Genomic DNA, 15,851 nt, shown 5'->3' on the forward strand with positions numbered 1-15,851 from the left:
ACGTGCCCTGATTGTGACGTCACCCACGCTCCGCTCGTCCATCCTGTATGGGACATCCACTCCATCCATGCCTTTATCCTCCGCACTGGGGCACAGTGCATTCTATTGTGAGTTTTTTTGCATATTTTATTAAATCGATTTGATTATTATTCAGAGAGCACTAGATTCCTTCCTTATCTCTTACATGTGAACACTGCCTGTATGTTGGTTACTGAAAGCTGCTGCTGCTGATGTCTTACCGTGCACTCATCTCCTCCTGATATTTTCCCTGTGAGGGAACCGCTGTGTTTGACCTGACTGATTTACTCAGGGGTCCATCTATTGAGGTGAGCGGCTAGTATCACCGAAGGTGGAGGTCCACGTTTGTCACCACAGTCACCCTGCATTTTTCTCATGTCACTAGTGTCACTGGAAGAATCACTGGATTTTGCCTGCATCTTGTTTATACTGGACTTTTAGCTTTGTTTATTTTTTTTTTTTTATTTTAATTTAATTTATGTGCTGTACTGCTTTTTTAAGAACCTACAAACACAGTTGGCAGGGGCCCAGGGGCTGAACACTGAACTGCCAAAGGGCCACTAGTTGGGCACCAGGGGGTTAGAACCTCTGTCAAATTTGCTATTGGTGTTTGTGTCCCTATTGGGAATATTCATCCTGACTTCCTGTCCCAGTAAATGCACAGGAAATTATGTTTTCTGATTGGAAGAAATCTCTATCTGAATACCTGAACTTTCGTTTCTCTTCCAGTTATTGAAGGACGCTTCCCTGGATGCAGATGATAGTTGTTCTCTTCAGCAGCCTTCAGGTTTTTCCAAAGACCTCCAAACTCCTGGCCCATCTCCATGGAGCCTCTTTCCGCTTATAACCTCAGTACGAGGCTCGGCCTGCACACATCCAGCCAATGGCAGAAGAGGGAGGCCAAGGAAAGAATCCTTATCACCGCAGTGCAGCGTCACTGCTAGGAAATAAAGAAGACCCCTGTGCCTGAGACTGTACTGGTCTAATTACCACCAATCGTGCAACTTTGTCCATGGGCAGTGTCATCGGTCTGGAAACTCTGATGCAGCCGGCTATGTTGGGGCCTTAAAAAAAAATGTTGGTTTCCTCCTTCGACCTATAAAAAAAAATATCTGAACTGTTCACTTGTGGTGTGGAGCATCTACCACAGATCTCTAGCCAGCAAAGGGGACCTTATTCAATTCTGTTTGTAACATTTTAACCACTTGCTGCCTACTGGGGCAATTTTTTAACTTTTTCACTTACTGTAGAACCCCCAAATATTATAGTGCCTTGAAAAAGTATTCATACCCCTTGACATTTTCCACATTTTTGTCACGTTACAACCAGAAACGTAAATGTTTTTTATTGGGATTGTATGTGATAGATCAACACAAAGTGGCACATAATTGTGAAGTGGAAGGAACATTATAAATGGTTTTTCAACATTTTTCACAAATAAATATGTGAAAAGTGTGGGGGGGCATTTGTATGGCGCCCCCCTGAGCCTTTCTCTGCAATTACAGCTGCAAGTCTTTTTGGGGATGTCTCTACCAGCTTTGCACATCTAGAGAGGGACATTTTATCCCCATTCTTCTTTGCAAAATATCTCAAGCTCTGTCAGATTGGATGGAGAGCGTCTGTGAACAGCAATTTTCAAGTCTTTCCACAGATTCTCAATTAGATTTAGGTCTGGACTTTGTTTGGGCCATTCTAACACATGAATATGCTTTGATCTAAACCATTCCATTGTAGCTCTGGCTGTATGTTTAGGGTCGTTGTCCTGCTGGAAGGTGAACCTCCGCCCCAGTCTCAAGTCTTTTGCGGACTCTAACAGGTTTTCTTCTAAGATTGCCCTGTATTTGGCTCCATCCATCTTCCCATCAACTCTGACCAACTTCCCTGTCCCTGCTGAAGAAAAGCATCCCCACAACATGATGCTGCCACCACCATGTTTCACGGTGGGGATGGTATGTTCTGGGTGATGTGCAGTGTTCGTTTTCCTCCGCACATAGCGTTTTGCTTTTAGGCCAAAAAGTTCAATTTTGGTCTCATCTGACCAGAGCACCTTCTTCCACATGTTTGCTGTGTCCCCCACATGGCTTCTCACAAACTGCAAACAGAACTTCTTATGGCTTTCTTTCAATAATGGTTTTCTTCTTTCTTCTTATCACTCTTCCATAAAGGGCAAATTTGTGGAGAGCACGACTAATAGTTGTCCTGTGGACAGATTCTCCCACCTGAGCTGTGAATCTCTGCAGCTCCTCCATAGTTACCATGGACCTCTTGACTACTTCTCTGATTAATGCTCTCCTTGCCCGGCCGGTCAGATTAGGTGGACAGCCATGTCTTGGTAGGTTTGTAGTTGTGCCATACTCTTTCCATTTTCTGAAAGCTTGTTTTTTTTTTTTTTTATAACCTAACACTGCTTTAACCACTTCAGCCCCGGAAGGAATTGCCCCTTTAATGACCAGGCCATTTTTTGTGATCCGGCACTGTGTCGCTTTGGCTGACAATTGCGCGGTCGTGCGACGTTGCACCCAAACAAAATTGACGTCCTTTTTTTTCCCACAAATAGAGATTTCTTTTGGTGGTATTTGAACACCTCTGCGGTTTTTATTCTTTTGCCACTATAAACAAAAAAAAGACGGACAGTTTTGAATTTCTTTTTTTTAAATTTCTGCTATAATACATATCTCCCCCCCCAAAAAATATAAAAAAACAAATGTATTTGTCAGTTTAGGCCGAAATATATTCTTCTACATATTTTTGGTAAAAAAGAATCGAAATAAGCGTAAATTGATTGGTTTGCGCAAAAGTTATCTACAAACTATGGGGTAGATTTAGGGACTTTTATTTATTGTTTTTACTAGTAACGGCGGCAATTTTTAGCGGGACTGCGACATTGCGGCGGACAAATCTGACCCCAAATTACACTTTTTGGGGACCAGTGACATTATTACATTGATCAGTGCTATAAAAATGCACCGATCAATGTATAAATGGCACTGACAGGAAAGGGGTTAACACTGGGGGGCAATCAAGGGGTTAAGTGTGTTCCCTGGGTGTGTTCTAACTGTAGGGGGGGGGGGGGGGGGGGGGTGGGCTGTAAGGGACATGACAGAGATCACTGGGAACAGAAGATCTCTGACATGTCATCTGGCAGAACAGGGAATCGCCTTGTTTACATAGGCAGTTACCCGTTCTGCCTCTGTGCATAACGATCGCGGGTCAGCGGCGACCATCAAGTCCTCTGGACCCATGTGCACGCTCCCGCAGGGCGCCCCAACTATCTCCTGTGCAAAGCCAACCTGCTGCAGTATAATGACGGCGGCTGGTCGAAAAGCGGTTAAACTTCTTCACAACTTTATCCCTGACCTGTCTGGTGTGTTCCTTGGCCTTCATGATGCTGTTTGAGCACTAAGGTTCTCTAACAAAAACTTTGAGGGCTTCACAGAACAGCTGTATTTATACTGAGATTAAATGACACATAGGTGGACTCTATTTACTAATTAGGTGACTTCTGAAGGCAATTGGTTCCACTAGATGTTAGTTAGGGGTATCAGATTAAAGGGGGCTGAATACAAATGTACCCCACACTTTTCACATATTTATTTGTAAAAAAAAAAATTAAAACCATTTATCATTTTCCTTCCACTTCCCATTACCGTATTTATCGTCGTATAACATGCACCCCAAGTTTAGGAGGGAATTTTAAGGAAAAAAACTTTTTAAGGAAAAAAAAACTTACATTTAAAGGCCCATCAATGCAGCCTTATCAGTGTCCATCTGCATCCTTGTTGTGTCACTGCCATTTTTAAATATGGCGCCACCGAGAGACACAGAGCCGGTCCCGTGTCTCTCGGCGGCTCTCGGGTGATTTTCGGCTTCTCTCGTAACCCTGTGGGCGGAGCCGAGAGCCGCCAAATTCATACATAGCTGAGTGTACTCGGCTAGGTTCGGCTGGCTCCGCTCCGCTCACAGTCACGCCCAGTCCCTGTGTTATATCCATCATAGGGCAGGACTGGGCGTGACTGTGAGCGGAGCGGAGCCAGCCGAACCTAGCCGAGTACACTCAGCTATGTATGAATGTCGGCGGCGATCGTTCCTCCGCTCACAGTCAGCGGGGTATCGGCGTATAACACGCACCCGCGATTTTCCCCTGATTTTAACGGGAAAAAAGTGCGTGTTATACGCCAATAAATACGATATGTGCCACTTTGTGTTGGTCTATCACATAAAATCCCAATAAAATACATTTACGTTTTTGGTTGTAACTTGAGAAAATGTGGAAAATTTCAAGAGGTATGAATACTATTTCAAGGCACTGTATATACATTTTTATTACCAAAAGTATTGGGACGCCTGCCTTTATACACACATGAACTTTACTGACATCCCAGTCCTTCGTCTGTGGGGTTCAATATTGAGTTGGTCCACCCTTTGCAGCTATAACAGCTTCAACTCTTCTGGGAAGGCCGTCCACAAGGTTTAGGAGTGTGTCTATGGGAATGTTTGACCATTCTTCCAGAAGCGCATTTGTGAGGTCAGGCACTGATGTTGGACGAGAAGGCCTGGCTTGCAGTCTCCGCTCTAATTCCTCCCAAAGGTGTCCTATCGGGTTGAGGTCAACCTTCCGGAGGTCAAGTCGTTAAAGAGGAACTGCCGTCTGCTCACATAATTTGTAATAAAAACATCTTTGCCATTCTGAAGCTTCCTCCAACCATTTTGCATACTATTTCATATATACTTTTGTTCTATACTTGTCAAATATGCTGCAGAAATCTCCCTCCACTGAGTCTGGCTGCGTCCATTTTAACTGTGGGCAGCTCAAGCTGCTGTCTGCTCACTTCCTGGATTTACACAAAGGCACACCTCTGGCTCTGCAGCTCTCATTGGCCCTCTTATGACTCGCCCCCTCTCCCTTCCTGGTAAACTCTCATGAGAGAGAGAGAGCGCTGTGCATGATGTCATAAGCCTAGGCCAATGACCAGACAAGAAACAGGAAGTGGGCTGTATGAGGGATTTACTGTCAGAAAAAAAAAAATGTTTTACAATCCAAAAGGTAAAACAACAACAAGGGCTGAAGATTTAATAGATGGAAAGATGAAAAAATGACTGAAGGTTCCGTTTTAACGTAAACTGTCATGAATGGCTTTTATTCATGAACCGCTTGGTCACTGTTGTGATGCTGTGATTGGTCTGCTGTGAGTACCTGGGCCAATCACAGCGCCCTGTAACATGTGATTTAGATGTTACCTATCATAACAGTAAACAAGCTGTAGTGAATGGAAAGCCAGTCATGACAGTTAACTATTACTTATAACAGTGATCATCACTATTATAAGCAATAACAGTTTAAAAAAATACCTGTTCAACCCCCCCCCCCCCCCCCCCCCCCCCAGCGTAAAACAGTGTCACTAAGGTGACACAACTATTCTATTTTTTTTTCTTCACATACTGTCACCAGTCCATATTTATTTATCACTAACACACAAGTCATATGATGACATTGTACTGCACTGGTGACAGTATGTAAAAAAAAATAAGATAAAAAATTGTGAAAAAAAAATGATTTTATTTAATTTTCTTTATTTTTCAAAAAAATTAAGACAAAAAAATGACAATTTAAAAAAAAAAAAACTTGCCATGCCTCTTACTAAATACCTCGGACTGTCTAAATATCTGTCTGCTTTCCGAAAAGGGGGAATTTGGGGATATTTTTACAGTCCTTGGCATTTTCGGGGTGTTGAGAAATTGGATAGTCCATCAAGATTGATCAATCAAAAATATTCAAGATATCAATCAATATTCAGATATATATCATAGTTTGTGGACTCTATGAATTTTCTACAGACTAAATAGAATACACTGATTTGGGTAATTCTCACCAAAAGAATGTAGCAGATTACATTTTGACCTGAATTTATGAAAAAAAGATTATTTATTTGCTAAATGTTATGACAGAAACAAAGAAACACTTTTTTTTTTTTTTTTAATTTTGGATATTTTTTCATTTACATAGCAAAAAAAAATATAAACCCAGTGGTGAATAAATACCACCAAAAGAAAGCTCTATTTGTGTGAAAAAATAAATGATACAAATTCCATTTGGGTACGGTGATGCATGACCGCATAATTACCACTTAAAGTAGTGCAGTGCTGAATAGCAAAAAATGGCCTGGTCATGGGGGGGGGGGGGGGATAAAACCTTCCGGAGGTCAAGTTGTTAAAAAGTTGTTGCAGTCAAAAGAGCGGGGATTAATTTTGTTTTCATTTTTTTTTATAAATCAGTTCCTGATCACTTCTGTATTTTAGAACAGACACGGGGCAGACAGGATCTCTTCACACTTGTAAAGTTTAATCGGGTCATTTAGATACACATTCCAGCCGCCGCTCTCTCTCTTCTCCGGGTACCGTCGTACACTCTGAGCATGAGCGGTCCCGGAAACGAAAGCGAGGCCTGGTTCGCGCATGCGCGCAAGCTTCTTGGGCCTGGCGCTGCTGTGACGTCACGTGGCGCCACTTTTAAATTCGGGAGAAGCCTGCAGAGCCTCGGGAATGATCGTGGGCTTGTGGGGTGACTTTCCTGGGCATCTGTTGCGGCTTTCCCAGGTAGGTACTAGTGTTTAGGGGTTTGTCTATTCCCTTACTGGTATCTAACTTTTGCTTTCCCACCTGCAGTATCTGCCTAGTAGCAATGGACCCTTCACTGCCTCCTGGTGGTCAGCCCCCTCACAGCAGGTATAGATGTGGGACATTTGTTTGTTTCCATTTTTTCTGCCTGCTGGGGGGAAGAGAGTGGGGGTACAGGGCATTAGCGGTAATATATGCCTTTCTCTTTATTTCTTCTCACCACAGCCCTTCTAAGTCTAATACACAATGCATTCCTGCAGAAGGAGCAGGTCTTCCAAATCTCACCACCGTCACTCTTCTTCTGGTTCCAGGCACCACAGGTCTTCCTCTAAATCCAGACAGTGCAGTAGAGATTCTTCCCACCCCCCCCCCCCCCCCCTCAACTCACACCAGCAGGGGGACGGTGAAGTCATGTTTTGGTTGTGGGGCCACAGTCCCTGCCAGCAAGTCTCTTTGTGACCGCTGTTTTTCCAAAGCAGCTAATGAGAGGGAGGGTGCAAATCAACACCTTGAATCTTTAGTCAAACGGGTTGTGAGAGAATCTCTGCAGAAGAGAGAAGCTAATAAACCCTGTGAACCTCCACCGGAGCCTCTGGGTTCTCCTTCAGGAGAAGGGCAGGTCCATGAGACGTGAGAGTCTTCCCAGCCTAGCCATCCGTCAGTTCCTCCCTCGTATAGCGAGTCGGAAGCAAAAGATCCGGGGATGGGCTTCGAATACACCCTGGTTCCCTCTTTGGTGAGAGCCGTTAAGGATGCTCTAAATTGGGAAGATCCTATTACCTCTCCTCCTAAGCAGAGGAAATGTTTCAACAGTTCAATAAGGAGCGTCATTTTTTTCCCTTCCTCACTGAAGTGGGTGACATCTCTAATGAATGGTGTAAAACAGACAGAAAGAGTTCTATGCAGTCTAAAATGCAAAAATTGTATCCCTTTAAGGAAGAAGAGGTTAAACATCTTGAGTCAGCCCCCTTGGTGGAGACGCAGCACTATTGAGACTCGTTAGGAATGTGACTCTTCCTCTGGAAGATACGGTCTCCTTCAAAGATCCCTTGGAGAGACGGATTGATTCCGATCTGAAGGATCTACTTTTTTTTTTTTTTTTTTTACTTAACATCAGGCATGGCCTGTAAACCAGTTCTGGCCTTAGCACAGTCTCTAAAGCCTTGGAATGATGGTTGGACAGCGTGGATGAGTCCCTCAGAGGCATTTCCAGTGAAGTGGCCAAGAACTTGCCTATTCAAGAGATCAGGCTGGCATCCACCTTTCTGCGGGAAGCTTCTATTGACGTCATTCGCCTGGTGTCCAGGGGTTATATTGGCAGCCGTCACAGCCCCTCGTGCCTTATGGCTCCGTCCCTGGTTGGCGGATTGGGCTTCTAAGCAAGCTTGGTGTTGAATACCCTTTGAGGCCACATCTCTTTTCAGCAACAAGCTTGACAGCACCATAACCCAGGCCACAGGTGGTAAGTTGGGGTTCCTCCCTCAGGATAGGTGTTTACAGAACCAGAGGCGTTCTTTTCCAAGAACACCGATCGCGCAAGGGAGGCGCACGGTTCCAGACCTGGCCGGGAGTTTTCAAGGTCTTGGAAGAACAGGAAAACCTCTTTTAAGATACCCTCCAAAAGGGTGGGTCATCTGGAAACCAGGACTCCACAAAGTCTTTTTGAGATTGGGTACGCTCAAGCATGGCCCGTGGGGTCACGTCTGCTTCGCTTTCGGCATGTCTGGGCGGCCTCAATCCAGGACTTTTGGACCATCAAAACGGTCTCTGCGGGTCACACCTGGGTCTTCAACAGCACCCCCAGGCTCAGATTTATGCTTACAACTCTTCCAGGTTCAGAAGAAAAAAATCAGATCCTGTTAGCTTACGTAAGCTCTTTATTGGAACAAGGTGCAGCCATTCCTGTTCCAGAAGGCGAACGAGGCAAGGGCATGTATTCTCCTCTGTTCATGGTTAGGAATGAGCTGAACACCCCCGATTCGGTTTGCACCAGAACCTGCGAACTGACCGAAAGTTTGCGCAAACTTTAGAACCCCATTAAAGTCTATGGGACTCAAACGTTCAAAATCAAAAGTGCTAATTTTAAAAGCTAATATGCAAGTTATTGTCCTCAAAAGGGTTTGGGGACCCGGGTCCTGCCCCAGGGGACATGTATCAATACAAAAAAAGTTTTAAAAAACTGCAGTTTTTTCTGGAGCAGTGATTTTAATGATGCTTAAAGTGAAAAAAAAAAGTGAAATATTCCTTTAAATATCGTACCTGGGGGGTGTCTATAGTATGCTTGTAAAGTGGCGTGTGTTTCCCATGCTTAGAACAGTCCCTGCACAAAATGACATTTTTAAAGGAATAAAAGTCATTGAAAACTGCCTGCAGCTTTAATGTAATGTCGGGTCCCCGACAATATGGATGAAAATCGGTGAGACAAACGGCTTGGGTACCCCCCCCCCCAGTTCATTACCAGTCCCTTTGGGTCTTGTATGGATATTAAGGGGAACCCCGCACCCAAATTAAAAAAAGGAAGGGTGTGGGGCCCCAGGCCCTATATACTCTGCACAGCAGTATACAGGCGGTGCAAACAAGAAAGGGACTGTAGGTTTGTTGTTAAGTAGAGTCTGTTTGTAATTTTGAACTGGTACATTTTTAAAGTGTAGCTCCAGCCAAAAAAAATCTATTTTAAAGCTTTTTGGAAAACATAGGGAAGGGTTATCACCCCTGTAACATTTGTTTTGCTGTCTGTGCTCCTCTTCATAAGATTTTACCTCACTTTCTGTCCCAATGACAAATGTTTTTTTGAAAATGTGGGGTTTTTAGTGAAACAAGGATTGGTGATAAAGCATCAGTGAAGAGGAGACACGTTTTTCCCATATTAACTCTTACAGGAGAGAATTTTCCCTTCCTAGGGGTAGATTTCATCTCACTTCCTGTTGTCTCCTTCCGTTTGCAAGTAGGAGTCGTTTGTAAGTTGGATGTTTGAAAGTAGGGGGCTTTCCCTATATACTCTGCAGAAATCGGGGCCTTAGGTGTTGGTGTTGCCACAATACTGTAAATCCACACAGTTACTCTTGGTGGGCGCAGGAACAGGCTCCCGCTGTGAAACATTAGATCAAGAATTGTAATTACATGCCATTGTTGAAAAGGGGCAGAAAAATCGGGCCTGTGGTGGTGGTGGTGGTGCTGGTGCCACAACACTGTAGGTCCTCACAGTTACTCTTGGTGGAAGCTGGAACAGATTAGGCGGTTCTTGGGCAGGTTAAATTCCTTTTGGGGGTCAGCCAGCCGAGCACTGGCATTATATGACCTACGGAAATGCACACAGAATTTCCTGGCCTGCCTCAGGACATCCTGTAAGCCCAGGTACCTGCCCAAAACTGCTGCACCACCAAGTTAAGGACATGAGCCAAACAGGGCACATGGGTCAGTTGTCCCTGTCAGAGGGCGAAGAGGAGGTTAGTGCCACTGTCGCAAACCACCATACCTGGCTTAAGCTGGCGTGGCATCAACCACCTCTGAACCTGACCCTGCAGAGCTGACAGAATCTCTGCCCCAGTGTGGCTGCTGTCCCTCAAGCACACCAGCTCAAGCACCGTATGGCATCTTTTTGCCTGCGTGCTTGCATAGCCCCTTGAACGGCTACGGAGCACCGCTGGTTCCGAGGATAAAGCACAGGAAGAGGCCATGGAGGAAGAAGAAGAGGAGGGGGTGGAGGAGAGAGGTGTGTCACAATTAGGGATGAGCCGAACACCCCCCGGTTCGGTTCGCACCAGAACCCGCGAACGGACCGAAAGTTCGCACGAACGTTAGAACCCCATTGACGTCTATGGGACTCGAACGTTCGAAATCAAAAGTGCTCATTTTAAAGGCTAATTTGCATGGTATTGTCCTAAAAAGGGTTTGGGGACCCGGGTCCTACCCCAGGGGACATGTATCAATGCAAAAAAAACTTTTAAAAACGGCCGTTTTTTCGGGAGCAGTGATTTTAATGATGCTTAAAGTAAAAAAAAAAAAGTGAAATATTCCTTTAAATATCGTACCTGGGGGGTGTCTATAGTATGCCTGTAAAGTGACGCGTGTTTCCCATGTTTAGAACAGTCCCTGCACCAAATGTCATTTTTAAAGGAAAAAATCTCATTTAAAACTGCTTGCGGGTTTAATGTCATGTCGGGTCATGGCAATATGGATGAAAATCAGTGAGACAAACGGCATGGGTACCCCCCAGTCCATTACCAGTCCCTTTGGGTCTTGTATGGATATTAAGGGGAACCCAAATTAAAATAAGGAAAGGTGTGGGGCCACCAGGCCCTATATACTCTGAACAGCAGTATACAGGCGGTGCAAACAAGACAGGGACTGTAGGTTTGTTGTTAAGTAGAATCTGTTTGTAATTTTGAACATTTTTAACGTGTTTAGCTCCAGCCAAAAAATCTTTTCTAAGCTTTTTGGAAAACATAGGGAAGGGTTATCACCCCTGTGACATTTGTTTTGCTGTCTTTCCTCCTCTTCAGAAGATTTCACCTCACTTTTTTGTCCCAATGAAAAATGTTTTTTGAAAATTTGGGTTTTTTTGTGGAACAAGGATTGGAAAGCATCAGTGGAAAGGAGAACTTGTTTTCCCATATTAACTCTTACAGGAGAGAATTTCCCTTCCTAGGGGTAGATTTCATCTCACTTCCTGTTGTCTCCTTCCGTTTGCAAGTAGGAGTCGTTTGTAAGTTAGATGTTTGAAAGTAGGGTCCTGCCCCTATATACTCAGCAGAAATTTGGGCCTTAGGTGTTGCTGTGGCCACAACACTGTAAGCCCCTCACAGGGCCCTGCTGTGAAATATTAGATCAAGAATTGTAATTACATGCCCCTGTTGAACAGGAGCTGAAAAATTAGGCCTTAGGCACTGGTGCTGGTGCCACAACACTGCAACCCCTCACAGACACTCTAGTTGGAACGCAGGAACGAGCCCTGCTGCAAATTATTGCTTCAAAAATTGTAATTACACGCCCCTGTTAGACAGGGGCAGAAAAATTGGGCCTTAGGCACTGGTGCTGGTGCCACAACACTGCAACCCCTCACAGACACTCTAGTTGGAACGCAGGAACGAGCCCTGCTGCAAATTATTGCTTCAAAAATTGTAATTACACGCCCCTGTTAGACAGGGGCAGAAAAATTGGGCCTTAGGCACTGGTGCTGGTGCCACAACACTGCAACCCCTCACAGACACTCTAGTTGGAACGCAGGAACGAGCCCTGCTGCAAATTATTGCATCAAAAATTGTAATTACACGCCCCTGTTAGACAGGGGCAGAAAAATTGGGCCTTAGGCACTGGTGCTGGTGCCACAACACTGCAACAAGCTATCAGCGTGATGATTGAGGAGGAAGAGGATAATTACTCAGGGATAGTCACTCAGCATCAGCATAGGCAGTCTTTGAAGGGATCTGAGATTTCAAAAAAATTATTCGGTTACATCAGCATCAGGTGCTTGGTAGCTGGTGGTGATCCAAGACTCATTCATTTTTATGAAGGTCAGCCGATCGACCGAGTCGGTGGACAGACGCACCCTGTGATCGGTTACCACGCCTCCAGCAGCACTGAATGTGCGTTCCGAAAGAACGCTGGATGCAGGACAGGCCAGTAGCTCAATTGCATACTGTGCAAGCTCTGGCCAGTGATCCATCCTCAAGACCCAGTAACCCAGAGGATTTTCGGTGGGAAAGGTGTCCAAGTCTGATCTTGCCCCTAGGTATTCCTGCACCATGTAAAACAGACGCTGGCGATGGTTGCTGGAACCGATCATACCTTGGGGCTGCGGACCAAAAAATTGTCTGAACGCATCGGTCAGACGGCCACCTTCTCCACCGCTCCATCTTTGACTGACCGAAGCCTCAGCAACACGTTGTCCAGAAACAGGAGTTTGTAACCTCCCAGTCTCTGGGAACGCGTTGCACAGACCTTTCTGCAAGGCCTCCCGAAGATGTTTCATCCTCTGCTCCCTCTGCGATGGCAAGATAAGGTCCGCAACCTTACCCTTGTAACGTGGATCAAGGAGGGTTGCCAGCCAGTATTGGTCCTTCTCCTTGATACCACGAATACGAGGATCCTTACGCAGGCTTTGCAGGATCAGGGAGGCCATGCAGCGTAGGTTTGCTGAGGCATTCGGTCCGGAGTCCTCTGGGTCACTAAGAACGACATGGTCCGCAGCCACCTCCTCCCAGCCACGTACAAGTCCATGTGTTTCTTGGGACTGATCCCTTAAAGACTGCTGCTGATGCTGAGTGCCAGGCTCCACCTCCATACTGACACAATCTTCCTCCTCCTCCTCTTCCTCCTCGTCCTCTTCCTGTGTGATCGGCGGGCACGCAGGAACACTGTCTGGATAAAGGGGGCCTTGAGAGCTAAGGAAGTCCTCCTCTTCCTGCCTCTGTTCCGCCTCAAGTGCCCTGTCCATTATTCCACGCAGCGTGTGCTCCAACAGGTGGACAAGGGGGACAGTGTCACTGATGCATGCACTGTCACTGCTCACCATCCTCGTGGCCTCCTCGAATGGTGACAGGACAGTGCATGCATCCCTGATCATGGCCCACTGGCGTGGGGAAAAAAAAACAAGCTCCCCTGACCCTGTCCTGGTGCCATAGTCGCACAGGTACTCATTTATGGCCCTCTGCTGCGTGTGCAGCCGCTGCAGCATGGCCAACGTTGAGTTCCACCTGGTGGGCATGTCACAGATTAGGCGGTTCTTGGGCAGGTTAAACTCCTTTTGGAGGTCCGTCAGCCGAGCACTGGCATTATATGACCGGCGGAAATGCACACAGACTTTCCTGGCCTGCCTCAGGACATCCTGTAAGCCCGGGTACCTGCCCAAGAACCGCTGCACCACCAAGTTAAGGACGTGAGCCAAACAGGGCACATGGGTCATTTGTCCCTGTCGGAGGGCAGAGAGGAGGTTGGTGCCATTGTCGCAAACCACCATTCCTGCCTTAAGTTGGCGTGGCGTCAACCACCTCTGAACCTGCCCCTGCAGAGCTGACAGAACCTCTGCCCCAGTGTGGCTCCTGTCCCCCAAGCACACCAGCTCAAGCACCGCATGGCATCTTTTGGCCTGCGTACTTGCGTAGCCCCTTGAACGCCTACGGAGCACCGCTGGTTCCGAGGAAGAGGCCATGGAGGAAGAAGAAGAGGAGGGGGTGGAGGAGAGAGGTGTGTCACAATCAGCATTTTGGAGGCGTGGTGGCGGAACAACCTCCAACACTACTGCACCTTGTCCTGCATCCTTCCCAGCTGCCAGCAGAGTCACCCAATGCGCCGTGAAACTTAGGTAACGTCCCTGTCCATGCCTGCTGGACCATGAGTCAGCGGTAATATGCACCTTACCGCTGACCGCCCTGTCCAGCGAGGCATGGACATTGCCTTCCACATGCCGGTAGAGAGCCGGAATCGCCTTCCGTGAGAAAAAGTGGCGTTTGGGTACCTGCCACTGAGGAACCGCACATTCCACAAACTCACGGAAGGGGGCAGAGTCTACCAACTGAAAAGGCAGCAGTTGAAGTGCTAGCAATTTTGCCAAGCTAGCATTCAACCGCTGGGCATGTGGATGGCTGGGAGCAAACTTCTTTCGGCGGTGCAGCAGCTGGGGCAGGGAAATTTGCCTGGTACAATCTGACGTCGGTGTACCAAAAGCAGATTGCCCACAAGTACTTGGCTGTGACACACCTAATTCTACACCTTCATTCCTCTCACTGCAGGTCTCAGAGAGGACTGAAGGTCTAGTGGGGTTGGAAATCTCAGCTGATGAGGAGCAAGGAGAGATCCTCTTTGTTCTTTGGTGTGGGTCTTTTAGATACGCTTGCCAACGAACTGCATGGCAGGTCAACATATGTCTGGTCAAGCATGTGGTACCCAAGCGGGAGATATTTTGGCCACGCGAGATACGCTTGAGACATATGTTGCAAATAGCAGCGGTGCGATCTGATGCACTCGTCTCAAAAAAGGCCCACACCAAAGAACTTTTTGAATAACGCGCAGAGACTGCAGCGCCCTGCACATGTGGAGCTTTGGGGTGTGATGCAGTCAATGTGCTGCCCTTAGGCTGGCCCCTGGAGGGCATCCTGCCTCGTTGGTGATGTGCTGCCGCCTCCTCCTCCTCCTCCTCCTCCTCCTCCTCCTCCTCCTCCTCCTCCTCTCTCCTATCAGGCACCCACGTTGAGTCAGTGACCTCATCATCCCCTCCCTCCTCATCACTGGAGCAAACCTGGCAGTATGCTGCAGCAGGGGGAGCATGACTGCCAGATTGCTGTCCTTCTTGGGCACCCCCTCTGTCCGCGCTCATGTTACTGCCTTCATCGAGCTCAGTATCGTCATCAGAGCCTTCCAAACGCTGGGCATCCTCCTGGAGCATGTACCCAACACTGTGGTCAAACAGTTCGAGGGAATCCTCATGAGGACATGGTGGAGCTAGGGAAGGAGTCACTGATGACATTGAGCTGAGGGAAGAGGCCGCTGCTTTGCCAGACAAAGCACCCTGGGCATGGGTGAGAGAGGATGAGGAGGATGAGGACGGCTTGGTCATCCACTCGACCAAGTCTTCCGCATGTTGCGGCTCAACATGGCCAGCTGCCGAAAAAAAGGCCAAGCGTGTCCCATGGCCACGTGCTGATGAGGATGCACCGTCTCCACGACCAGCACTAGACACAGAGCCTGCTTGCCCTCTCTTATTGGCTTGTGACTGTCTGCCTCTCCTTCTTGGCCTTCCAGACATACTAATGGCCTGTAGCTGCACTAAGCTGGGATAGAACACCTGTAATTTTCTTCAAGTAGCTTTATATACTGTAACCAGACAAGCCTGCCTGTCAGTAGGAAGATAAGAGGAACGGATCTAGCTGAACACTGTGAGCAGGACGCACTGTACTAAATGTAAATAGTCTAGCTGCCTGACCGTGGTACTAATAGGATCAAATAGAACACCTGTAATTTTCTTCAGGTAGCTTTATATACTGTAACCAGACAAGCCTGCCTGTCATTAGGAAGATAACAGGAACGGATCTAGCTGTACACTGTGAGCAGGACGCACTGTACTAAATGTAAATAGTCTAGCTGCCTGACCGTGGTACTAATAGGATCAAATAGAACACCTGTAATTTTCTTCAGGTAGCTTTATATACTGTAACCAGACAAGCCTGCCTGTCAGTAGGAAGATAACAGGAACGGATCTAGCTGTACACTGTGAGCAGGAC

This window comes from Aquarana catesbeiana, linkage group LG08 (assembly GCF_042186555.1).
Source record: "Aquarana catesbeiana isolate 2022-GZ linkage group LG08, ASM4218655v1, whole genome shotgun sequence".
In the NCBI taxonomy this organism is placed as follows: Eukaryota; Metazoa; Chordata; class Amphibia; order Anura; family Ranidae; genus Aquarana; species Aquarana catesbeiana.